A 25,026-nucleotide genomic window follows, 5' to 3' on the forward strand; every position below is an offset into this window, starting at 1 on the left:
AGTAAAGAAAATTTTTTTCTTTCCAAATTAATGTTTAGTGCTATTTAAAAAAAATGAACCCATAATTTAACCAAAATATAATGTAGGTATTTTACTACCTGTACTACCATTACAACTGTAAAGTAAAAAGACAATAGATAATCTATATGTATTTGATTGCAGCTTCTTGAATGATAAAGATTGCGATCACTTAAAATTATATGTAGCAAGATCGAGTAAGATCGCTTCAGGAATCATCAACAGTGAGCAGATTTTGTTCCCATATACCGTCTTATGAGAAAGATTATCAATAGAAGCCCATAAATACCGCTATATAGGCTTCCCCCAAGTCCCCCATATGGTGCATTTCCACATGAAAATTATGCTGAGGTGATCATTGGGCGGTGAAGATGGTATAAAAACCACATTGGCTTTCCTCAATAAACCACACAATCTCTCTCCACACAAAAAACAGGCGATAGATTGAGAGAAAATGCGACAATCCCATGTTGTGTGTGACACTATTCCGTGATTTGAGATTCTCTCCTCTTTGCCACCACATGTGTGTAATGTGCGCGAAAGAAACAATAGACAATAAATGGTAAATATATAGAAGAAGGAGATGTGATTTCGAGGAGATGATGGCAGAAAAAAAAGAAGCGATATTCTTTTACAAACGTTACAATAAAACGCAAGAAAAAAACTTATATAATTACGCAACGATACGAAAAAGAGAGTTTTGTACCGTTGCTTTCTTGTGCGCGATCCCCCCGCGGAACACGCGCACAAGTGGAGAGATCTGCTGAGAATCCAGCGCAATGATGGTAAAATGTGGAGGATTCTTCTTTGGGGTCCAGGGCCCCAACTGCGTATTACAAGAAAAACGGTGAGAAGTGAAAGAGATGGGGAACAAAATGAAGACGATGCGGAGAAGGTGAAGAAGAAGAAATTGTGGTACCACTCTCTTTGGTGGATTCTCGTTCGTTTTTTTTTTACATATTTCATTTTCTTCACTCCCTGGCCCCATCGTCAACTTGGACATGTTTGGAGCTGAATTCAGTGGAATCTCCTTCTCTGGGGTTTTGTAACACAATCAACTCTTGTTCCTTCTCTTCATCTCCGCGCGTCATCATTTTTCTTGACCATATATCAACACCCAAGTATAGCAAGAGCAAAAGCCATCTCACCCGGTGAAAGAAGTAAAATCCTCCATATTCAGGGAGTGCAACAGAGATGGTCAGAGGTGGAGCATGGAGAAAAAAGAAGTGCCCTGAGAGTCCGCGTGTAGCATTACAATTTCAGGCCACGTTTCCTTCTTTGTGATTTCTCTTTCTCACTCCTCAACAAACTCCATGGTGGTGATCATGGTGGAGAGTTCACAGCAATTGCATCAAGTTCACAAGATTATGAACATGAACACACAAAATTATGGTGCAATGCAATTCTTTCCATTCACCGCCCCTCCCTACCCTTGCATACGTACATGCATTCTTCCCCATCCCGGAGCAACCCAACTCCCATATAGCGACACACAAGACTCCCAGGGCAAGATTATGGTGGGCAAAAAGAAAACCAGCCAAGTGGGACCACGCAGGTATAAGGGGTGTTGTACGTAACGTAGGGTCGACATCATGTGTCTCGCCACCAAATTGGCGTCTACACATAATGAACAAATTGTTAAATTGCAAATTGTTCACATGAGTTTATTGCATAAGGACCAAATGGTGGACATTTTCCTAATTTGAAATTCCTTCACAAGAAAATTTCACCATAAAAACCTCATCAACTTCCTCGCCCCATTACGACAAAAGGGTCATTATGGATGGGGATTGCCAAAGAAAATGACCGCAGAGTGCATGAAATCATCACTGAAATATCAATTAGGCTTCCAACAAGGATTTCCACAAAAGGGGGAGTAAAGTGAAAACAACCCAAATTGATCAATTAAACCTCTGTGGTGTACCTTCTTTCCTTGGAAATTTTTGTGCCAATTTTAGGGATGACCTGTAAGGTAAGCTTGCCTATAGAGAGCTCAATATGCGAATAAATGCAGGAATGTTCATTAAGCCAGCAAATGCGGTTTATGAATGAACAGCGAGTATTTCACACGTAATACTACCCGCTCTTAGGAGATTGGCAATTTTCCATTTGTAATAAAATGTTGATTACAAAGAATGTAATTAAATAAAATTGGTATTCCCGAGAAGAGTGAGAAGAAGTGAATCATTTTTGATTTATAATTATAAAAAAAATTGTTTTTATTAATAAATTGATCATTTTAAATTCATTAGTTAATTTTTTAAGAACTTTCTTTCAGCATAATTTGATTTTATTCGCAGAAACTTAATTCTTACAATAAAAGGGCTAAAAATTTGTTTCTTTTTTCATTCTGAAGAAACAAACATTTATCACAGTTTTGTAAAGTCGTTAACCTTTGATAGTCCGCATCTTATTAACCCTTAGTTTCTGCTGGAGACTGTGATCGAATCTGTTTTTAAAACAGTCACAAAGTAAAATCTATTTAATTTTATTAATTACTTAAAGTTCGTCAAAAGAAAACGAAATTTTTTTCTGATTTAGAGATAATTTGGGATCAAATTTTGAGGTTAGAATTGATTACTTTAAGCATAAAAAAAAGTCTGATGGTAAATAACGCTTTTCGTCGATTCTTGTGATTTTTCTTTATTAATTCTTTTCACAAGCGTAGTCAAAAAGTTACTCCAACGATTATTTTGAAAATCATTTTCATTAAGGCTTGACGTTTGATTTCTAACGTTTTGGCATTTTTTTTAAAACGTTTGAAACCCTGTTTAAGGTTATTGAAATATATTTCTAGAATACTTAAGAACCAAATAAATAAAAGAACACGTCCAATTGGTCGTTAAAGGGTTAAATGCAAAACAAATTTAAAAAAAAAATCTTTCACAAAAATGATTATTTTTTTACATAAATTATGCTACAATAAATTATACGCGTATATTACAGAGTAGCGAGAAAGACGCGAAATACTCAATCAGGCCCTGACTTACGTGTCGTCCCACTGTGTTGAATTGCAACGGTTTTGCAATATATTTTATCGACATAATAAGAATACTATGAAAAGCTTATTAACACTAATTGACAAACACTTTCCACTTGAATCGTTAAACTTTTTGCAACAACAAAAGATCATCACTCTTCATCAGATTGAGCGACTCAAAACAGAAATTAAAAGTGAGTAGCATAAATTCTTATGAATCTCTCAACTTGACACCAAGCAAGCAGTTAAAATGTCATTAAAAGTTATTGTAAAAATACTCGGGAAGTTTGCTGAAAAATAATCGTCAAAAATGTGATTTTGAACATCACACAGGCGGTTAAAGAAGCTAATTTTGGTTTTATTGAAAAACCCACCAGTCAATCAGCAGGAATTGTGTAAGCCCTTCTTATAGAAGATGATTTCAATCTGACCAAATATCTGAATTTGACGAATCAATTATGTATCAATGAGAAAACCAATCCCTGGAAGTCTATTAATGCCCAACTAGTTTTAGAGAAATTTGATGGGAATATATTTGAGAAGAAACAGACCAATTCTCCACCCTTTTTTGGCAAAAACTAATGGTTCATTTCCTCCTCAAGAGGTCATCAAGAAAAAGAAACACAACATCCATCCTATCTCTTTTCACGTTCTTTCACCATCCTAAATGACCCAAAAGAGAAATGGCATCGATGAGGAGAGTTCAAGAATCCGAAATAATTTAAGAGACAAGAAATCTTTGAGGCCGAAGAATTAAATGGGAGGCAGAAAAAATCCGTAAGACTGGATTTTTTCTCACTCTACAAATTTTTCTCTTCTATTCCTCCTCATACACGAAAAATGTTTCCATCTAATGCTCTCTCCCTCCAACTGAATATCCGAGTGAACGACCTACAAGTTGTGAAGACGCGTGTGTATCACAATGATCCCATAGAATTATTTCAACTGGGATCTTCTCACTCGCCTCTTCTTCCCTTTACCCCAACCTCTAAACTTCTCAAACGATCTTCTAATGCTTCCCACTGGCCGTGCCTCTTTCCCGCATTGCAACCAAAGTAGGAGATTCAAAGCTACATTTTTGCTTCCTTACATGCCCTTGCCCTTTTACAATCTCACAAACTACATACATTGTACATAATTCTACGAACAACCGATATTTTTTTTTCCTTTAGAGTCCAGTAGTAAGGTTATAAGCCGTAGAGGCTACTCTTATCCTTCGAGCACAATTGTTTGATTTTTAATTTTTTTTAAATAAATTGAGAATCTTAAAAAGTAAATAAAAATATAATAATCGAGAGAAGCACTGAAGCATATGTTTTATATGGAGGCGTGGCTTTCATAAGCAGCTCAAAGACAGCTTATCTGGTATTTCTTGAGAATTTTTGTACTTTCTACTAGATTTTCTGTGAAACTGACTAACTTCGGCTTAGTTAAATGTCTTAATCCGGGCTAAAGTTTTCTAGGTTCAGGCTTCTATGGTTCTAAACTTAGGTTAGGCTGAATCAGGACAGAATGATTTCTTTATGTTTTCAGAAATTTTAATGCTTCATTAAAAGGATTTAATCATAGGCCTTGATTATTTCGTTCATAGTTTAAAAAATCAACCGAAAATCTATTCTATCTCTTGGCCCTAAGCATTAGTTTGCAAAGGGCATAATAAAAATTTTATTCATTCTATTCTATCTCGATTCAGGCTGACTTAATCTTTAAAACCTTAAAGCCTGACCTTAAAAAATCTGAGTCTAGTTTAAAAACCCTAAAGTCTAGTTTAGGAAAATATTGGCACAGTACAGCTATTGCTATAACAGCTAGACTATGTTATTAGTTTAAAATAACAATTGTAGTACTAGCCTAAAAAACTAAACCCTAGTTAAATAAAATCTTAACCTTGAATAAAAAAAAACTTAGGCCCAGCTTAAAAATCTGAAGTCTGATTTAGAATAACATAAATCAAGAATAAAACCATTAGGCATAGCCTAAAAAACTAAGGACTAACCTTAAAATTAGGGGTTGCTTAAGAAACTTAAGCTGGATTTATTCTTAGAAAAAATTACCCCTAATTTAACAAGTTGGGCAAACATATTCGAAAACTATTACAGGCTTCAAATAAATAATTTTCTTCAATTAATTTTAAATAATTAGTAATTTAATGACTTTTTTTTAAAACTTTTTCTACAATTTGACGGAACACCCTTTACTGAGCTCATTGCATAAATAAAATATCTATTGGACGATGGTAGAGAAGAAGAAATTCTTATTCCCATTTTGTGGAAAAAGAAACCTTTTCTAGAGCATCACTCACACGCCTAGACAAAAAGCAAACCTCCTTCTTCAGCCCACTCTATCTATGGTCTCTATTCTTGATGGCTACTCTAATGTGAAGATTAAATTCAGTGTTGCACAAATGTGGTTGATGTTTAAAGGAAATTTTCATTGCGGAGCTGTGGGTATTGTACCTCTCCAATTCTGTCATGCCTTTTCTCTTTGCAATTTTCCATGTGGATGCCTCTCGATGAACAAAGAGCCCGTGAGGAGAGTTAGAAGGAAAGGAGAGTACATTATGATCTTCAGGCCAAAGGAGAAGAAAAAAAACGACGACACTCCCAGAGATGCCAAAGTAGCAATTTCAATGGGTGGAAAAATTAATGATCAGAAAGCTCCTGCCTCTATTTCTCTCTGTAGTGTATTATGTGCAAAATGATCATCCCAAATAGTGAATTCCGTGCGATCTTTTGATCATTCCCTATTTTGCCATCTCTTCCGTTGCTGTTGGGGAAGAAACCTCATCCAGTGGGAATAGAATGAAGAATTTTTCCATACCTTTTGATGCTCTACTATACACACTTGAGGAATTATAACTTTTTTCTTTATACTATAAGGTCTCTTTCACTCTGCTGGATGTGATTCCAGCACATAACATTCATGTGAAAGAGTCCCATGGAACCTCTTTGCTTGTAGTATATTCAATAATTCCTGACTTTTTCTTCCTTTCTCACTCGTCTATTTGTTTCTTCGCGGTTCAAGTCATATCCACAGATATACACGCCAGTTCAATGAACTGCCAACTTCACAAAATAACATGTTGCGCCCGTATATAACTTAATATTACTATTTAAAGTGGAGAGGAGTGACAGTGGAGCTCAAAAAGGAGGCAAAAAAAGTCATTTGTTCAATATGTCTCTCATAGTACCCACCCTTCTTTCTCAATACACCCAGCATTTCGACGCTTTTCAATCTCAACAAGTGATCTTCTTGTGATGAATCTTCTTCAGTTTCCTTGTCCTTCTATTTTATTTTTTAAACATTTTTTCAAAAGAATTCTGGATGAATTCTATATATTTTTTGAAATTCCACCCCTTGTTAAAAAATAAAAGAAAATGAAGAACTTTCCCACAGTTAATAATTAAATAATAATTAAATGCAAATAAGGATTCACTTATTAGTACTTGAAGGAAGACGTTAAGACAGATAATCAAGATTGTTGTTTCCTTGAAATTCCTCAACGGACTCTTCTTTGCATTCACAAGAAGAACGACGATAAAATATTCACATTATTCCTCCAACGAAACGTCTTTGGCACCCCTTACCCTTAAAGGTAAGACTTTTTAATTGAGTCAATTTACATTATTCTTCTCTCACGATCGTCTCTTCCCCATGAGGGATTGATATAAAAAAAGAACCCTCGAATATTATGCACCACTCACTCCTTGGGTGCAATCAATTCCACACCCTTTTCCGTCTTCGACCCCTTGTTTGGTCATGAACCTGCTATGCTATATAGGTATGCTCCGTGTGAATTTAACTTTAAAAAAAATGCAAAATGAACAGCGTTACATCCCTTTCAAGATGAAAGTGGTGTTCCTTGACGAAAATATACACGGAGGGAAAGAATAGTGAGTCCATCTGAATGTAAAGTTGAAAACAGGTGAAGCATATTTTCACGGTCTAGAGAGAAAATAGAGTTGAAACTTCATTAAATCACCACACAAGGTATACACTTTGTTTATTTCCCTCCCGGGAGTAACATCCGTTTCCACGCTTTCCAACCATAAACATCCCATCCTCGGACAATTTGCATCTAATTTCCTCCCCAAATGCATCCCCCTTGTTTTGTGGAAAAAGGGGCACATTTGCGCCCTCCTTCCTGTGCGCCATGATTTTCCATTTGAATTGTGTGCACCACTTAGGTGGAATTGTTTGAAAAAACCAAAATTGAGGAAAGGAAATTTATGAATAATTTGCCGCTTCACGGAAGCTCACCAGTAATTGGTTTGAAAGAAGAAATCAACTCTAAATGCATTTCACCGCATGGTCTCATTGGGATTTCAGGTCATTTTTATACTATCATCGTGTCAAAGGCACCCCCTTTATGGTTGGTTGATAAGACTATCAAGGGGTCCCTTGGGAAGAGATTTTTTCACACGCACTCACCCGAAGTTCACTGAATTAATTTCCATTTTATGTAGGGAAATTTCACAAAAGCCCAACATTCATGGGGAATGAATCCAAAAAAGCACCCTGGGACAATGGAAAAAATTCCCTCTCAAACTAAAAAAAAATCAGAATAAAATTATGGAAATAACTTCCTGACAATTTTGCCCACAACGCGGGTCAGTCTCCTCTTCAACCCAAAAGGTTTCTCATTAAAGTTCGGGGTAAAAAAAAGGAATTTAATTTTTGAGCAAAGTCAGAAAGGCGATCGATGACCCCTCGATCACGAACATCATTTGCATTTTTGTCGCCACGCTGAAGCCTCCCCAGGAATAATAAAAAATTGCTCGACGAGGATTTAATAGATGTGAATGGAGCAAATAAAAGCGGAAATAATTACTATGCAAATGCACGTGAGAAAGTGATTCGTGCAGGATGTCCTGTTTATTATTTTCTTTCTCTCCACTGCATACACACACCACTGCTCTCCCAACTAATTAAATGCAATTTTTCATGTTAACGCCACTCTGTGGTTCAATGCCTTGAGGACAAAAATTTGATGTCCTCTTTGAGTTTTAATATATAATTTCTGGTCATGAATTTGCATACCATAAACCCCTTAACTTGTCATTTTTCTCCAGAACCCCACTATGTCTCTCCATGCTTCTTAATTTTTTGGGGAGAACTCGCGTAAGGGAGAGCACCTGAAGAATGCAGTCATTGGAACAAAATTAAGGAATCTTCATGCTCAACAATCATCAGAGTGAGAATCATTAAAAAAAATTCCTCTTTCTCCTTCTTAAAATGAATTATTTTGATTTAGACGTGGTTTGGATTGCTTCCTATTTTCCCAAATTCCCCCTAAACATAACTCTTTCCCATTTTCTACCTGGCTAAAAATTCTATTTACCGCCACAAGCAAAAAACTATGTTAAAAAATCTATTTTATCGCTTCGATGAACATTCATTCACATTTCATCCAGCCTTTTGCCACAATTTGAATATTTTTTTCTCATTGCTCGATGACATTTATTTACCTTTCAAAAGTCACCTAAATTAACACTTTTGCTGCATGTTTTTTGTTACCTTGAGCATAGTTTGAAGGGCATATTAAAAAAATTAAGATAAATTATATAATTTTAATGTTAGAATTCTCCTTAAAAAAATAAAGCAAATAAGAATAATTTTAGAACTAAAGAAAAAGTTATAAGAAGCGCTGAGATTTTGAACATAGTATTGTTTTATTTCTTCCAACTTATTCTATAGCTATTTTTGTAAAATATTTTTTTTTTTAAATCCATGAATTTTATTATCAAACATTTGAAAGAATCGCAGAAGCTGTTAATTACTTACTTGAGAAACCAGAAAGCTCAAAAATTCAAGTCGGTGTGGGTGGCTTGTTCCAATCAAAAATTGAGCTTCTACCTGCATCTACCAAAGGAGTCTATCATTTAAAGGCTTTTGAAAAATTATTGTAAGTGCTCGAATCTTTAATAAAGGAGAATGATGCAAAAAAAAGTCATCCAGGGCTTTGGGAAATGCTGAAATTTTCTTTTTTTTTTCCAATGAAATAGACCTAAGCCATTCCTAAAGGATATTTTCTAGAAAAAATATGATAATTTGAGCCTTTTTTAACCAATTGAGTTACTTTTCTTTCCCCACATTCCCCTAAAAAAATGTTTAATTTTACAATGTAACCCAACGTCGTAAAACGAATAAACATCTTTAACATTAAACTTTTCTTGCGTGTTTGAACATACCTAATTAGATCATTTTTTGTCACTCTACAAAGTAATTTATCTGCCATTACATACCCATTGACTGAATGAAATATAAATAAATCCATCAATGATGACGATGAAAAAGCAAACTATGTAATAAAATTTCCTGCAGTGAGTTGCAATAAAGACATCACGAAGAAAATAAGGAAGAGATAATTGTAAAAATCACTTTAAAATCCCAAATAAGCTTTACCCCTCATTTGCAGAGTACAAATTTGCACACAAGACTCATTAGGGGTTACCTTTTGCTAATTTTGTTTGCATACTCATCTACTTTCTCAATGAAAATAAATAGAAATCGCTCAGAGGGGATGGTTGGGTAATTTATATTGAAGAAGAAGTAATGTGGCTGAAAAGAAAATGTTTTTCAAGTAAAATTCCAAGTCATTTCCTCATGAGGAATTTGGTATTTCTGCACTAATATTTATGAGGTCCTTTTTGGGGCGCCATTAGCAAAACCTATATATTGGGAGGTACCTGAAATTATTTCTAAACGAAAGTCTTAGGGGATGATGTGAGATTTCTCTTAAATTAAAAGATTTTCTTGAAGCTAAAAGATCTTTTTTTTTTGAAATCTCTTCCTAAACTTTCTATTAAACTAAAATTCAGAGCATTTTTTCATCCATTTCATTCTGTTACCATTCTGCCAGCAATTTACAATAAAATGACAATTCAGTGAGTATTGTTGTACAGAATGTTTCTCAAACAAAAATCACAACCCATGGGCAAGAGAGAGAAACAATTATTTCATCAGATGCGGATGGACATGGTCACCGGTCAGGGAATCATTCTCTCTGTCCACCGAGTGTCAGGTACACAACTCTGTGACGGGAAATTAAATTTTTATTGTATCCCCTCGCGGTGAGGCTTTTTAAAAATGGGTGAAATCTAACGCAGTAATGACTTTTTACATCCACCACACATTCTTCTCTCCCCCTGTTTTTATTGTCCCACCAAGATGGGTAGAAAAAGGTGTTTTTAAAGGCTTCGTCTGCATTTGTGTCCTTTTAAAACCTGTTTCAGGTGCAATAGACCAAGGAAGGCACATAGAGAAAGAAATAAAAAAAGATCATCTCAAGGTGTATTCATGAGAAATCTCAATAAAGGATAGTAAATTATCTTCAAACACATCTCCCTTCAGCTTTTTTTCCACCATTGTACGGGAAATTGTACCTTTGGATGCAGTGTGGAAGATGAAGGGAAAAAAAGCAAGTGGTTGGCTAGAAGAGAATTTCAATGCATACAGGTGCCTTCTCTAGGAGCTCTCCCGCCTTTGGATAGATCTATTTCATTTTCTTCTTTTTTTACCTATGTATCCCCCTTTATATGGCTATCCCCCTTTGATTGGTGTTTGAGAAAATATTACGGGGAGTCAAGTTGCTTTTAGCTGTGAGTATTAAACCCACCAGAGAGCGGGCGAAACTCTTCATGACCTGGTTTGAGTTCAAGACCCCGCCATGGTGTTTCATGTGCGCGCACCAACCAAGCAAAATGCAATGGAAACTCCAATGTGAGTGGATTCAACAATTTCAACACAAAACCAACAGGTATATTTGAAGTGGAAATGAAAAAATATTACCTATCCACGCTAATACCCATTTTATTGGATAAGGAATCTCCTATTTTTGTCCCCTTATGGAATATTTTTTCTTATTCAAAAAATTCCCCGAGCACATGACGCAAATGTTTTGTTGTTTCGCCCTAATCCAGATATTGCAGGTTGTCCAATTATTTGAGTTTCCCTTCTCAATTTCACCTCGTGCATAGGTATAGAGTACCAAATGCGCGAGGTTGTTCCATCCACAAGCCCTGGAGGAACCGCAGCATTAAACATTTGAGAGGGGTCGTAAGATGTAACCCAACATTGCAACCTGTTGATCATTGCCCTTCTCTTTTTTTTTTTTTTTCATAATACCACTCCGGGTAATTTGTGATTTTTTATGCCTCTCTCTGGTCGTGCAGTCAAAAGTGAATAAATTAGAGGATTGTGAGACAGGCAAGGAAGTAACCAAATACAACACACAACTTTAAAAAAAATCGCTTTCATATTGGAGGGGAGACGAGAGTGTAGCAGATTGTTTAAATATTTTAATTTAGTTCGAATTGAAAATTAAGCAAAACCCCCTAAATAGCCTTTAATTGCACGAGAAAACCAGTAAAGAGAGGAAATACAATCAAGCATGTACAAAGAGGAATCACAAAAGTATTTTCCAACGTTCCGGGGGTAACCGAGCAAGTCTCAATTTAAATTTTAAATCCCTTGTGTGCTCGAAAGGAAGAAGACGCTCCGAGAAAAAATTCCTGTGAGATCGTCTTCTCTTTTAACCCTCCACTCGCGTGGGTCATTGACATTTGACTCTCTCTGCCGCCTTCCATGTAAAGATTCACCACGTTCCACTCCCATGGAGGCTGGCTATGGGCTGCCACAGAGCCACAGCAATGTGAGTTGTGTTCATGTGGTAAACTCGCCCTCCCAAAGCTCCCAGACAAACATCCTTTTTCATCGCATTCACACAATTGTTTCATCTTTCAGCCTTCACGCGCGTATCCCCCATCCCAAATGCTTCTCAGGTGCGTGGTGTCTCCGTGTAACAAAAAAAAACCCTTAAAAGGGGAAAAAAATCATCAGACAGTAAATTTCTTTTCCTTTTTCCCAAACACACATTTTTGACCCCTCTGTCTCGACACAACGCCAAGGGATAATGACTCGGCAGGACAGACTGAGAAAAGGAAGAAGAAAAACGAAGGATCCTCGAGACAAGCACAAAAAAAAGACACGACTGTGGACTCTGGAATATAAGAAACCATCGATAGGTCTGACTTATCATGAGTGATCTTTCAATATTTGTTCACTAAAAATATGACTTGACTTTTGGGGGAAGAATTTGTAAGATAATAATGTCCTAGACACACTTTGTTCAGTAAACCCCCGAGCCAGGGTAGCAACAAGAAAAAAAATTTCCTAGACATTCCTTCAAGATAGTAATCGTGATTGTTATGTCTCAATTACATACATCATGCATGGAGTACGTGAGTCATTTTCCTTAAGATATTTTCCTTCATGTATACCTGATAATTTGCAAAGCTTTGCATAGATCCTCTTCTCAAATCTGCGTTAAAAATGTTAATGTTTTGACATCATAAGAGTTCATGATCACAATTAGAAGGGTAAGAGGTGCTTATCTGAATTAAAACATTCGAATATTCTGAAGTGTGAGGAGTACAGGCCGAAAAAATTACTAGGACTTTAGTTCTGAAGAGATTCAGATAGAACAGAACAAAAACTTTAAAAGATCATTTAATTCAAGCCTTTAAAATAGTAAATTTAAGCCTAAAAGTAGTAAATTTAGGTATTAAAATTTGTAAATTCAAGTCTAAAAATTTATTTAGATTTTAGTCCTGAAGAGGATCAGATAGAAGAAAAAAATCTTTAAAAATCATTTAATTCAAGACTAAAATGCATTAAATTTAAACCTAAAAAGTAGTAAATTTAAGCCTAAAACGTACTAAAATAAACTTCAAAGGTAGTAAATTTAGGCCTAAAGAGTAACTCCAAGCTGGAAAAGCTATTCAGATTTTAGTCCCGATTTTAGTCAAATCGAGAGGAAAAGCTTAAAAATTTACTTAATTCAAGCTTAAAGTGTACTACATGTAAGCCTAAATTTAAGCTTAAATAGTAGAAAATTTTAGCTGCAAATATACTAAATTTCAGCCTAAGAAATAGTAAATTCAAGCATAAAATGTGCTAAATTCAAACCGAAAAAGTTAATACGATTTCAGACCTAAAAGGGCTCAGATTGAAGAGACAATGATTAAAAAATATTAAATTCTAGACTAAAATGTACTACATGTAAGCCTAAAAAGTAGTAAAAAGCAAAAAACGGCGTATACTTAATTTAAGCAATATAAAATTTTTCGATTTTTCAGCGAAGGGTGTTTATCTGAATGAAATATTCGCATAATTATTATAAAGACCCCCTCGTAGGAGGATGATCAAGTGATCTTCGAGAACCACTAAATATGCTGCTAAATAAAAAAAATCTTTTCATCTTCCTCCACAAGCTTTAGTATTTTTATTTCATTTTACAAAGTACCACCAACTTCTCTTGCCCTTCATCTTATGATGGATTTCACATCTTAAGACGTTGATGGTGGTGCGAGAGAGAGAGTGGTGGAATGTTATACAACTGTAGCGTGAACTTCTAATACAGCAATTCATTTCTTTTCTCAACAAATTCTTTTTTTTTCCTCTTTTTCTTCCCATCCCAGCATCTTCCTATCTCACCTCCCTTTGCACCCAAACATACACGTTAGAAAGAATGACCGCGATGGTAGAGAAAAAAGCTTGAATTTGTCTATATATCCAAAAAAAAAAAGCAGAACCACGAAGAAAGATTTGTGGTGGTGAAGTCCTTGACTTCTAGAGATGGGTGAATGAACTGTTTCTAGTAAAAACACGCCGAAAAAAAAGAGAAGTATATACAAGAAATGTTTTGGGCACACACAGTAAAAGAAAGCCTCAAAAGAGCGGTGTCTTATTTCTTTTTCCTATGACCATTGTACCATCATCATCGTCATCGTAAATTCTATACTCTTCACAACGCATCTCTTCTTTCAAGACCATTTTGTGGATAAATTGAAAATGAAGAGGAAGCACGCAGTGATGGTGATTTGTGAGTCAAAAGGATTCATGTGGGCATTTTTTGGAGGCAATTTAGTCCTATTTAGACACTCTTATGCGTTATGTTAAAGGTCCATGGCAGGGAGACAAGAAATCCCAGACAACAAAGGGGTGTGAGGGTTGAAATGAAATTCCCTCTCGTCGCGTTACCATCTCATCCTGCCACCACGATGATTTTTTCTCGTCACGCGGGAGAGGGTGAAGGAACCATCATTCATCGCCACCGTTGAGCGTCGTCTCCCTGTGGGCCTCACCCTGACTTCCACAAACGACGCGCTTCACCGAGAAAAACGTCGAGGGGGAATTTCAATGTACAAGAATTAAAAGATGATGGTAACAATTTCTGTGTAAAATGCTTCCTCTGTCCAGAACCGTTTGCCACCATGAGGGTCCTCCGCACTCTCTCGGAGAATTCTTTCTAATTATAGCCATTCCGTGAGGGTGAAGTGAACATGCGAAGAAATCCACCCCTATTCCTCTTGAAAATACCAAAACAGACGATCCTTGTCTTCCACTCCCCCTATCTCAAGGGAATGATGGTTATTTGTGTGTTTAAAACAAACTATAAAAATTCAGCTCACAAGCCATGTGAGGGATGTTTTTCCACTCCCTCCAGACATCAACAATGAAAATGTACTTTTCACAATTTTAATGCATTTTTCGCAGGAAATTTCAGGGGTTGACGTTCCTTGTGAGACACTCCGTGTGCACACAAACCTCCTATCTCCTCTGCTACTGGTAGAGACATAAAGGAAGAAGGGCATAAAAGTCTTTCTTAATTTTTTTTTGTTATTTTCTTGTCCCATTTCAACTTCACCCTCAGGCAGAAGCCTTGAGTAATATAGAAATTGTTAAGTAACTGAAATATTCCTTTCCAGACAGGACATTTCTGGGGGATAGGAAATGAATGGCAAATGGGTAACAAAAATGACGATAACATTGAGGGCAGAAAACATGGTGGAAAAACTCATCAACATATTTTTCAATTGGTCTGAAAGAGAGACCCAGACATCAATCCATTTTAAGTGAATTGATAACACACCCTTATAATTTCGACATGTACAGAAAATTAGAATGAAAAAAAAGAGAGTGGAAATATGATAAAATGTTGCGTATATACGCGCGTTGACATATTGATCTCACCCTCATGGTGCCCGATAGTAGAACACATTCGAATTTAACCCATGTTTCTCGCCTTTTATTGGAGTAGATTGGAAAATTTGTTTTAACACTCACACCAACTTTGGCATCACTTAATGAATAAACCAGCATTTTACTCTTTCAATCCACATTTATTTCTCCCTCACAATTTTCAATTTGACGCAATGCCTTACAAATTTTGTGCATTGAAAGTGTTTTCCACCATGGAATCACAATTATATATCACATTTTCCTCCCATCGTCATTAATTTAGAGAACCACATTAACACTTGAATGCTGCCTTTTAGAAACCCCCACAATACGACCCCTAGCTTCCTTCATGAATCACAATAAAAGAAATAAAACTACAAAATAGAAGGAAAACTTTTCAAAGAAAATTACTAAAGAAGATTTTTCACTTTGAAAAGTCAATTTACACGTTAACGGAGAAATATTGCAAAGAAAACCACAAAGTGTTGATTGAAAATTCTAACAATACTTTACCATTCGATATTCAATGAATAAATCTCTCAGATTTATTGATCACATTGAAAGTCTCCATTGTGCGCTATGTATTGTACAATGTACATAATGTACAATATGCAGCAGAGATACTCGTAGCATCGGAAAATGCTTCTGAATTGTAAAGAAAAATTTGCAAATGCTTCTACTTTTACTCTTCAACTAATTTGAAATATTAAAAGTAAGAATACAACGATTTTCATGTCCTTGAAAGAAATTTTTCGCGAAAAATTAATTTTAAAATACCTACATATCATATTTTGATTTTTGAATAAAACAGAAAAGAAAGGAACACCAACTAATAAGAAGAGAAAAAAAGATCCCTAAAATCAAAAAAAAAACAACCACAACAAACGAACGTAATAAAAAATAAAAATAAATTTCTGCTTATAAAACGATAATTTAGTCTCTTTAGACGCTCTTAAAATATAGAGCGACAGAAGATAAATTGAATGTAATTATGATATTCATAATTATGACGGAGTTAATATCACTTTCTATGCAAAATTGCTGTGAATTTCTATATCTCTCTCCTCATTCACATCTCATTCTTTTGGCCTCATCAAGTTACCGTAATACACGTGGAGAAATGTAAAACTCTAAACTGAATAAGTTATTGGCGAAAATAAAGCTTCAAGTATGCATAGAAAGATATTTGCAAATTTTCACACATGGGAGAGATCCTTAATCTATGATTTAAGGTATTCACGTAAATAAAGTAAGAGGAAGGTGTAAGTTGTAAGACAAAGTAAGCGTAAGAAAAGCAACCTCTGTTTTCTTATTTGTTTTTATTTACGAGATTAATTCAACTGAAATCCGCTAATAAAGCTCGAGATAGATTTGATCAAAAATTACCTTAAAGATACTTCAAAATAGCTACGTTACCGCGTCACGTTAAAAACATAACCTAAAATTCTGAGGCAATTTAATCGTTAAAAAACGTTAAACATTTTTAAAAAGAAACTTCAAAGGTCATCAAAAAAATTAAAACTTAAAATAGAAATGAATCGAAATGAGATATCAAAAACTTCAAAGATTAAAAAAAACAATTGTTCAGCAGTAGATACGGAATATCTAACGTTAGAAAATAAAAATAAAATGTTAACAAAAAAACGACACTTCATATGTAAATTTATTTAATAGTTCCTAGCCTACGTAAGGTAGGTAATTATCTTTAACGTAAAGAACATAACCTAAAATTTCATTTTACAAGTTTAAAGTTTCAAAAGATGCCCAAAATTTTTTTCTGTGGTGTAACAAAGTTTTCGTGCCCAATTATTCGGTCTAAAACTATGCGAAGATCATCTCAATAATCATTTTGGAACTTCGAGAGCCTTTACGCTCTTTACGCTTACTCTGTCTTTACAATTCACGTCTTTCTCATACGTTTTTATGTGAGTTTCCTTAAATAGCAAGCAAGTTCATGATATATAGAGTAATTTCTCCAGCTCCGTGTTAAAGCACGTAATTGACTAAAATCCTCATTGCACCAATAATTTAAAATTATTTCCCAAAATTCTTTATTTAATATCTTCAATTCATACAAATATTTTTGAAGTCTCACAAACGGATTTCTCTTAAACGGAGCGCGATCAACCAATTATAAGGCAAACACATGGTTATTGTGAGCTGTCCAGCCAATTTCCCTCGACTCTCTCAGTTGGGTGCGAAAAAGGAATATAAATTTTGTGAATCGCGTGAAAATGTAACTGTTGGTCTTCCATTCCTCCTGCTCCACTCTGCCATTTTTGCCACCACAATGGAGGAGGCAGAGTGGCCACCATGCCACATCATAGTGTGCACTATCTTGTAACCATAATTATGTTCCTTGGCTCATTTTCGAATTAAATTCAAGAGTCAGATTACAGTTAGCCATTCTGTTACGATATTGTTGTACTACTTAAGTTGCGCCGTGCAGTGTTGGATTCTCGCGGTGCCTCCAAGAAGTGTGAGAGAGAGAAACTCCACCAACTTTTGATTGTATTTGTCTCATGATTCTCCCCGGATGGATCGCAATTCTTAACGGTGCCAAAACCTTTTTAGTGCCTCCCGGCAAATCCGTTCCTCTCCACTTCTTTTCCACCTCATAAAGTGTCTTTTGCTGCTTCGCGCCCCTTCTTCGTTCCACTATGGGTATAATATACCTTTGATCTCTTTGCCTTTCGCGAATCATTCGTTGGTGCTCTGAACCTGTGAGATGTGACTCCGCTAAACACCCTTTTTCTCATAGAGAGCTATACATACTTACATAAGTATGTAGGTATGAATAGCATGTTAGCGCGAAGTCAGGGACAAAGGAACTCCCTCTTGGTGGGAGAGAAAAATCATTTGGAAATTCAAAAGGCGAGAGAGGGCAATTAAACAAAGGAATTCAGTGAACCATTGAAAGGAACATGCAGCATATACATATAAAGCTGAAAACGGACATTGGAAATAAATTAGAGGTCTCCCCATGTGACGTGTTGTAAATTTTATCTATGAGAGAGAAACAGACAATTAGCAATAAGTCAATTTACAAGAACTGATAATTATCTAATGGTCATTGGATGAGAAAGAAAATGTTACAGGGTCGTATGTTTTCCATTTGGATCTAGCTATGCTATTTCATTAAGCATTTTTCTCTCTTTCAATCACTTCCATTGAGCAATAATTCTTGCATATGACACAGACACATTGGTAATCACTCAATTGCCTCTTTTTCTTCATCACCACACCACCGCAAGAGTCCTCGTCACTCGTCAGGCCAATTGAGGATTTCAAAGTATGTAAAAAAAAGAGAAAATAAATAAACTTTAAAGAATTAAATAAAAGCCCCCTAGCTTATCATTTAATTTTTCTGTTTATTGATTTATTCAAATTCTTCCCGCGCAATCTTCATCAATTGACAGGCGAGCCTAATTGATAGAAATTTGCTGTATAAAATGGAAATATTAAAAAAAAATATATTCTCCCCACTTGGGTTTGTATTCGTTGCCTGATTGAGTGCAGCATAGAATGAGTGAGATGGAGACTCTGGGGGTCAAACACCCCGCATGCCCTGCATGTCACAGCGGCCTACTAACGGGTCCACACACTTGCGCCAACATTCAACTCGCGTTCTCATACTCAACAGGCGACATTTTATGTTCACAACATACTGTTGATTCACTCATCACTTGGCAGAAGCTGTGATTTCACTAAAACAGTTGTAAAATCACTGTCCAATATCCTCAATCTTGAATCTAAAAATTCACTATACATGTAGTTTTAATATTGCTTAAGTTTCCTTAAAAACGTCTTAAGTTTTCTAAAGATTTTTTAAGTTTTCTTAACTTAAGATTTGTTAAATCAGGCTAAAACAAGCTAAATTAATTTTCTTCGAAGATTTTTCTGAACCATCTTCGGACATCAAAAATTATATTTAGGTCAATTTCTCCAAAAAAAATTAAGAAAACTGAAGTAATATCTCGGTGATAAAAAATACCAGAAATAAGAAATTCTAAGTCCAGTATTCCTAGAACATTATCTAGGCTGTGGATGAATGACAGCATCATTACCTATAGGATCGATATAGTGAGTTTTTGATTAAGTCATAACATGACACTAATTTATTACTAAACTTACATAATAAAATTCATCATTTCAGGGTTGATTCTAATAAAAATCTTTTCCTGAAACTTAAAAAAAAAGAATTTTTTGTCCCAGAGAAAACAATCAGAAAGATTTTTTAAAAATTATAAAAAAGTAATTTTCCTTCTGAAACCCAATTAAAGAGATAAAGAAAATGTCAAAATCTTATAAGATTTTTTCTAGAATACCAAAAATCTTTTGAGTAACATATTGTAAGAAAAGAAAAGATTTATGTTTGAACCTACCCATAAGTTCTAATATAAAAAAATTTATAAATTTTCAAAACTAAATAGCAAATTATAGCCAAACCAAATACAGTCAGAAAAAATCTCATTTTTATCCCATGTTTTTAATGTGGGATTTTAATTGGTGCTTATACCAAGTTAAGCCTGATTTAACGATTTTAGATTTTGATCTGTACACAAAAGCTTTGCTTGAAATTGCTTGAAAAAAAATCATAGTTAATACAGATCAATTTTATGTTCTATTTTATCCTCTTCACCACATCAAAAATGCCTTTAAAAAAATGTTCCATCAAAAGAATTTCTGGAAGAAAAAAGTCTTCCAACATATCATAACCGAACCGTCTTTTCGTCCCCAGAATTTATTGAAGCTCTATGAAGCTCTACAGAGTATGGGAACACCGTCGAATGTCACTGCGTACTATTCTACACGTGTTGCAGCGTGCGGCGAGCTTAGCCCCATTCCAAAAAGGAGTGCTAGCATAGAGGCAAAAGCTAGTGAATTGCCGCCACATAGATTTCCATCCGCGCGCTCGCTCTTCCCAACACACACCCATATGAATGCGCGAGATTCACCAGCAAAGCAAAAGCTGAGGGATCCAAAGTGGAGAAGTGAGAGGTGGATTCTTCCACGATCGCGTGGTGGCAGCCAACACAGTGGATCTATTGTGAAGAATGGATACGGATCGCTGGATCCAAATGAGAGGTTTTCTCTCCTATCTCGGCATGAGCCTTTGCATGTATTACTGCCTCGCTGGCAACATACAAAAGTGGGATCCATCGGGTGGAAGAGGTGCGGAGTGCGCGAGAGATGGGGGGCCCTCAATTGATTGACGTAGTGGTGGAAAAATCAAATTTATATCATTTGTCCATCAAGCATTGCATTAAATTGCTCATAAAAATGTATAATACATATAGGTACCTACCCATTTATTTCTGAGGAATCCTGCTCACATCAGAGCACCATTTTGTAATCTTCTGAGGAGAGAAGAAAATCATTTAGAAACTCATGTTGTGAAATTTTATAAAATAAATTGCGAAGAAATCCTTGTGATGATGGAAAATGCATAGTTTGTGTGACATCAATTAAGTAGAAAATCTAATGAGTTTCCAGTAAACTGGTGATCATTCCTACATTTGCAATTTGAGTGGGAAAAACTGTGAAATAGGGGCTCCGCCCTTATTGGCCTTAGGCACAAAAATGTTGCCTTCTTGCGCGTTGTCATCGCTGGAGCCATCGACTCTTTGGTGGCTCCTCAACCACATACAACGCACTTGTGGCACACACTACAAGGCGCACACAAAATTAATTATTTGTCCGCGAAACTCTCCCCCCATTGAGACACACTCGGGTGACCTCCAATCAATGAGAAAATCAACAAGAGAGCCAAACCGAAGGAGTAAACCACCAACACGAAAAACGCAACACACATCGTGGCCAAAGCCACACCAAGAAATTATTATTTACAAGTCAATCCATAAGTTGTTTGGGGCATGTTTCTTCTCTATGCTTCTTTTTTCACCAGCACTGGTCTCTCTTGTTAAGCAATTAATATGTAATGAATAATTGCGCCAATTAACCGGGTTGCGTAACTTTTTTATGCCCTCCACACTAAAACCAACTCTATGCATCCCATTTAATGCTCCTTATGCTGCTGCAGCAGCATTTTTCTTCTCTGCTTGCAAACGAATACTTCGTGTATCAATTTACTCTGATGACTCATAATATTTTTTTCCTTCCGTTGGGTGACAAAAGAAATTAAGAAAAAATAAGCAGGGAAAAATCTTGAAAAATATGAGAAAAAAAGCAAAATAGAGCGCCCCCGGGTGGGCTCGAACCACCAACCTTTCGGTTAACAGCCGAACGCGCTAGCCAATTGCGCCACGGAGGCTTGAGCACCCCATGCGCTTGTGTTGAACTACTCATAAGGTGCCTTTTCCAGGGTCGAAGCATACAAAGCATAGCACAGATGCACATCCGCAGCATAATTTTGTATAAAATGCACAGATTAGGAGAAAAATATCCTGCATTTCCTTTGATAATTTGCACATAAAGTTGCTTGTTGTGAATTTTCCTCCAAATAATAATCGTGCATTCAGTTTACTAATGATTGAACTCGCAGGGCGTATTTTTACAAGGTAATGTATATTGTATTCTATTGAATTTTATTTTTTTAATGAATGATTCTTTTTATTATAAAATTATTATAAAGTATTCTTTATTTTCAATTTTTTTTATGAAACCTATGAAATACATATATTTCTTGTTCTTTTATAAATCTTTCTGTAACATTTAAGGATTTTCTGGACACCATGGCCAATTCGGGCCTTTGAAATCATTGCAGAATAAAATCTATTAAAGTCATCGTAAAAAAAAATCTGTGTGTGAAACAAACACAGCTAAAATCTGCAACTATGTATAGGTATGTGTAGGTAATTAATAAGTTACGTTAACCCTTGGAGGATCTTACTGGACAAAGTAGCCAATTCGACTTTTTTCAATTGCTACAGAAACAAAATCTATTTAATATTTCGTGATAAATTCTACATCTTTGTAAAAGGAAGTTTCATTAATTCAAGATCGCTGAAATAGGTTAGAAACCTCGATCCTCCAAGTGTTAAAGAAAATTTGAAAAACTTTCTTTTTTTTAGATAAAATTAAGGTTAAAGTTTGAGGTTAAAACTATCAATCCCCAAAGTGGTCACAAAATATAAAGAATATCTGAAACATCCTGTACATTTTTTTATTTTCTTTTTGGATTGATTTTGTCAACAAACTTTCCCATCCTCCTCAATTTTTAGGGGCGTATTTCTTATCATTCAAAGCCCATTCATCATGAAAACTCTCAACGACATTAAGAAGAGAGAAAATGAAAAACTTTTTTTTTTCATGAGCAAAGCGGAAAAATAATTTATCTATGAATCCCATCAATTACTGCCGCAGCAGCAACAAAAACTCCTTGTTAATTTCTCGCAGAGGCTCCCCTTTCATTTGGGAGCCCCCGCATAGAGGTGGCGGTGGTCGGAAAAGAGACAAACATGAAAAAAAGTGTGGGAAAATGTAAACAATCATTAATTGACTCTCTTTAATGTGTAACACAATTGTAAATTATACAGTGCACTCTCGCATTCTCTCTCTGTGTGGCGTTTTTTGCTCCCAAAGAAATTCACATACATATATGAGGTGTAAGAAGAAAATGATCCACAATAAAAGAGGCAAGAAGAAGCACATTTTAACACTTCACGAAGATAATTTGGAGCCCAGCACATATTTTTCCTAATGAACATAATTGTGTGGAATTTCTTCTTTTATTGTTTTTCCTTTTTTTTTGTTCATTTTCTCGTGTAAATGTCTGTCCTTTATAATGAGCCCTTTTTGACCTTAAAAAGTCATCATTGTGGGCATACTTAATTATATAGAACTCTCTCAGCCGACAGACTCATGTCCTTTATTGAAGAAAAAATTATGAGGAATATTATGCTTTGAAATCCAGGTAAGAAAGGATTAAGGATTCAATCTGGAAACATTCTACAGTACATACTATATTTTAAAAAAAAAGAAGAAACTTGACGCCTTTAGCGCAGAAGGAGAAATAAAGAAAAAAAATTGAGGAATAAGTGGAAAATCCAGATTTGAGCTGGAGGGCAAAATTCCATAAAAATGTGAAAATCAGTGAAACTTGAGCACTCAATGGAATTCATACAACAACTCACCGAAATTCCCTTCAAAACAAGGCTACACAAAAATTCGGCAGTCACGGTGGGGAGGGAGTAACGTGAGGGTCTCACTTTGGTGGCAAAGTGGTGAAGGGGGTGCCCTTGGGGAAAATCCCCACAGGCCCCGATCGCCCCCGTGAGCCTCCGTGGCGCAATTGGCTAGCGCGTTCGGCTGTTAACCGAAAGGTTGGTGGTTCGAGCCCACCCGGGGGCGCACAAAACTCTATTTTTGCCTTCCCATCCAGCCGCCCAATGTGACCCAACATCCCAATACAGACCCAGCATTCTTCCATATAGCTACAAAGGCTATATGGGGGGATACCTATTGAATACTCAAGTAATCTTTACAACTTCATGTCATTTGAATAATGGCACATATACAATTTTTTTTCGCTCTCTCACGCTCCTCCGCAGCATTTTATAACAATTTTGCTCACGTAGTTGTATGCTCAATGGCACATGAGAGGAGAGCCTTTGTGGATGTATTTGCCTCCATGTACAACATGGAGCTTGGAGTGGAGCGGTGGAGATGATTACAAAACCTACACACCAAATGGGAAAAATCACTCAAGGCCAGAAGATTAGAAACTAATATATTGTGAGTCTTTTCGTTGGTTTTATGATAATTTTTGCCTACAGTACTCCTTTCGCGGAGATCGTGTTTTTGCTACCTCTCCACGCCCATCCTCGAAGAAACTGCGCTGATCTGCTTCCCCCCTTCCATTGTGCCCAAACGTGGTATACGCAACCACAGGAGGGAGCTCGGGTATCCAAGTCAAGCACAAAATATAAAGAAAACTAATGTAGGCTTCTCACATATAATATGAGTCTCTGGTGCTGTAGTGTCCCAGAAAGGCGCCCACGGTGGACGCACAGCGAAGGAAAATTTGATGAATAGCTGCAATAATTGGAAACAATTGCAATTGTGTCATCGTAGGGGTCTCCCTACCAGTCCCGGATTTTGTTTGGTGCAAATACCATTCCATGGCAAAATATACAGGAACCTGGGGCAAACTCAATGAAGGTACTTTACATACTCCAGTGGAAACTGACGGGATGTTTTAAGTTTTTGGTGTTTTAGGAAAATTCCTTCCGATTGCGTCAGCCAAGGGACGGTAGGTCAACCCAAACACATCCTTTCAATTTTAGGGCCAAAGCTTTCGACGCTTCTGTGCGTCTTCCTCAGTGGCTGGAATTTTTATTAAACATTGATTGTAAACAGACGTGAGGAATGCGCGGATATAAACATTGCTTATGCAGCATTGCTGCATGAAACATGAAGGAAACCGCTATGCCACTATGCCACATATGTGTTATCTCAATGTTTCTAGGATAGTCCCCTCCCCTATATTTTAAATAATTAATTCAGTTATGCCTCAGATAGTTGCAAAGAAAAGTCAGTTATAGATAAGTGAAAGAAAATTGTTGAAAAAAGAGGTAAAATCAAGGAAAATATTGCTTCCATAGTTAGCAAGGTAGTCAGTTATCCTTTTTCTTCCCTTAAATAGAATTCTCCTGCATAAAAAACCACATGATCACCAATATCAGACGATTGACGATTCCCAAACAAAGACACAATTGAGTGAGTTAGGAAATTTTGAAAAATTGAAAGAAATGAAATTTTGTAAATTGATGAAAAATTATAAGAAATGTTTAATAAAAATTCCAGCCACTGAGGAAGACGCACAGAAGCGTCGAAAGCTTTGGCCCTAAAATTGAAAGGATGTGTTTGGGTTGACCTACCGTCCCTTGGCTGACGCAATCGGAAGGAATTTTCCTAAAACACCAAAAAAGTACTTTACATACTTATTTGTAGGATCGGTATGTCTTTTATCATTTGACTTATTAATTTAGACAGAAAAGACCTTTTAGTTAACATAGACTCTGAAATGATCCTTGGTAATC

At 36.0% G+C, this 25,026-nt stretch overlaps 1 protein-coding gene and 2 non-coding genes across 3 annotated transcripts in view; 1 reads left to right on the forward strand and 2 right to left on the reverse strand.

The window, feature by feature from the left end:
* Window positions 1-25,026, reverse strand: part of LOC129792487 (STAM-binding protein-like A) — a 781,560-nt gene that overhangs the window by 506,645 nt on the left and 249,889 nt on the right. The window lies entirely within an intron of this gene.
* Trnan-guu (transfer RNA asparagine (anticodon GUU)) lies at window positions 21,223-21,296 on the reverse strand. The gene has a single exon. It is a non-coding gene; the product is annotated as a tRNA-Asn (tRNA).
* On the forward strand, window positions 23,262-23,335 carry Trnan-guu (transfer RNA asparagine (anticodon GUU)). Its single transcript has one exon. It is a non-coding gene; the product is annotated as a tRNA-Asn (tRNA).

Source organism: Lutzomyia longipalpis, chromosome 1, assembly GCF_024334085.1.
Source record: "Lutzomyia longipalpis isolate SR_M1_2022 chromosome 1, ASM2433408v1".
Classification (NCBI taxonomy): domain Eukaryota; kingdom Metazoa; phylum Arthropoda; class Insecta; order Diptera; family Psychodidae; genus Lutzomyia; species Lutzomyia longipalpis.